Raw genomic sequence first — 2,753 nt, 5'->3', positions numbered from 1 at the left:
TGGAAGGAGACAGAGGGGTCTTGGACAAAGAAAACCAGAAGGAATAGGACCCGACCGGGAGGGAGTGTTTTGAGGCCCTTATATCCTAGGAGGTGATGCAGATGGTGGGGGGAAGTAATGGTGATAGGTGCTCCAAACGTGAGTTTTTTGGATTTGCACACGAGCAAGTGAGCGGCCGACAGGGCCCGCAGGCATGGGGCCCGTCCCTGAACCGTGTGGTCAAGCTGTTTTGAGAGATAGGCTACAGGAGCAAATGTTTGTCCACTGAATTGGCCCAGAACTCCTAGGGCTGCACCCTTGTTTTCGTGGACGTATAAGGTGAAAGGTCGATGAAGCTCGGGTAGTCGTAGGGCGGGGGCCTGGAGGAGAGCCTGTTGGAGGGTGGTGAAAGGCTGCCTAATGGCTGAGAGGGAGAGCAATGGTTCCCTAGGGTCACCTTTAGCCAGGTCACAGAGTGGCTTGGCGAGAAGGGGGAAATTGGGGATCCAGGCTCGCAAGTAGCCCGCCAACCCCAGGAATGACTGGATTTCTTCCTTTGTTTTGGAGAGACTGAATAACAGACTTGCGACTGGTTGTTATGGCCTTTTGTTGGTGTGAAACGGCTACACCAAGGTAGGTGACTTGTGTTTTGGATAGCTGAGCTTTGTGGGGGAAACTCGGTATCCCCTTTGTGCTAGAAAGTTGAGAAGCAGGACAGTGTCCATGTGAGAGTCAGTTATAGAAGGGTTGCATAAGAGAAGGTCACGTACATACTGGATGAGAGCTGATTTAGGGAGTGACAGGAGTTCAAGGTCGGCCGCTAGAGCCTGGCCAAACAGATGGGGACTGTCCTGAAATCCCTGTGGGAGGACCGTCCATGGAAGCTGTTGGGAGTGACGGGAAGCAGGGTCAGTCCATGTAAACGCGAAAATATCCTGGGAGTCAGCTGCCAAGGGAATGGTAAAGAATGCATCTTTGAGGTCTATGACTGAAAAGTGAGTTACCATCGGAGGAATGGTAGACAGGATGGTATAAAAGTTGGGAACCAGCAGGTGAATGGGGAGAATGGCTACATTTATGAGTTGAAGGTCTTGGACTAGCTGGTAGGTTCCATCAGGCTTTTTTATGGCCAAGATGGGAGTATTGCATGGCGAGTTGGTGGGCCTTAAGTATCCCTTGCGTAGTAGGGTATCTATGACAGGCTTCAGACCTAGCAGACTGGCCCTGGGGAGAGGGTATTGTGGCTGACTGGGGTGAGTGGATGGGTCCTTTAACTGGATGTGAACGGGTGGGCACTGGGCTAATGAAGGGGTGTGGATGTCCCAGACTAGTGGGTTAACCGCCGAGGCGAGTGGGGGAGAGAGTGAAGCAGGTTGTGGGGAGGGAGGCCAGGGACTAGAAGCCAAAAGGAGGAGTAGGGAAGTTGCTGGTAGTGGGTTGGTGAGGGCAGTGCTGGGGTTGAAGGTGATGGATGCCTGAAATTTGGCCAGGATATCCCTACCCATAAGGGGTATAGGGCACTGAGGCATGACCAGGAAGGAGTGGGTAAATGGGACATCAGCAAATATGCATGTTAGCGTAGGAGTTGTGTGTGGGATGAAGGTTTGGCCCCCTACCCTGACTACAGGGGACCAGGACGGTGAAGGTGGTCCCCAGAACTCCTGCAGGACAGAAAGGGTGGCTCCAGTGTCCAGCAGGAAGAGGATGGGGTGCCCATCAACCATAATTTTGACCCTTGGCTCCCGAGCATTTGAGGTATGCATCGGGTGGGGAGACCCAGGGCCCCATCATTCCAAAGTGGCCATGCCCAGTAAGTCCAGGGTAGAGTTGGTGGCTGACCTTGCTCTTCTCTGGGGGCTGGGGCAGTCCACTGCCCAATGTCCTGGAAGATTGCATTTGGGGCACGGTTTTGATGGAGGTTTAGGGTTAGGGCAGGCTCGCGCCCAATGTCCCTCCTTGCCGCATTTGAAACAGGGTCCTGGAGGGTCGTGTTTGTTTTGGACACCTCCTCTACCGCTGCAAGGGCCGGTGTCTGTCCCGCAGAGAGCCTGAGCCAGCATTTGGTATTTTTTGCCGCTTGGCCTTTTCATCCCGGTTGTGGTATACCTTGAAGGTGGTAGCCAAAACCTCATTTTGGGGTGTAAGAGGCCCTTGGTCCAGCTTTTTTAATTTAGCTTTAATGTCAGGGTAGCTTTGGGAAAAGAAATAAGTCATAAGAAGTTGACAGCCATCTGGGGTTTCCGGGTCCAAATTAGTAAATTGTTGGAGAGCCTTAGTAAGGTGATCAAGGAAGGAGGAAGGGTTTTCATTTTTGTCTTGGACCACTTCCTGGAGTTTTTCAAAATTAACAACCTTCTGCGCTGCCCGCCTTAACCCGGAAACAAGACAAGTGGAGAGCTGATCTCTGGCACTGAGGCCATTGGGGGAGTTATAGTCCCAGCCAGGGTCCTGGTCTGGGACTGCCACTGCCCTGAGGGGGTGTGCTAGGGAGGTCCGATGGACCTCATCTGCATATGCTCTAGCCTGTTCCCACACTCTTCTGTGCTCTTCGGGGAGTAGTGTGTTGGAGAGAACCATGTAGATGTCATGAAAGGTGAGGTTATAGGCCTGGAGGAGGTATTGGAATTCCTTGATATAGGTGGTTGGGTTAGTAGTGAAGGACCCGAGGTGTTTTTCTACCTGGGACAGGTCTGAGATAGAGAATGGGACGTGAACTCGAACAATGCCTTCAGGGCCTGCCACTTCGTGAAGAGGAGCGAGAGTGGCTGGGGGTG

Source organism: Carlito syrichta, unplaced genomic scaffold (genome assembly GCF_000164805.1).
Source record: "Carlito syrichta isolate Samal-C Ts95f unplaced genomic scaffold, Tarsius_syrichta-2.0.1 Scaffold309865, whole genome shotgun sequence".
In the NCBI taxonomy this organism is placed as follows: Eukaryota; Metazoa; Chordata; class Mammalia; order Primates; family Tarsiidae; genus Carlito; species Carlito syrichta.
This window is presented reverse-complemented; position numbering follows the sequence as displayed.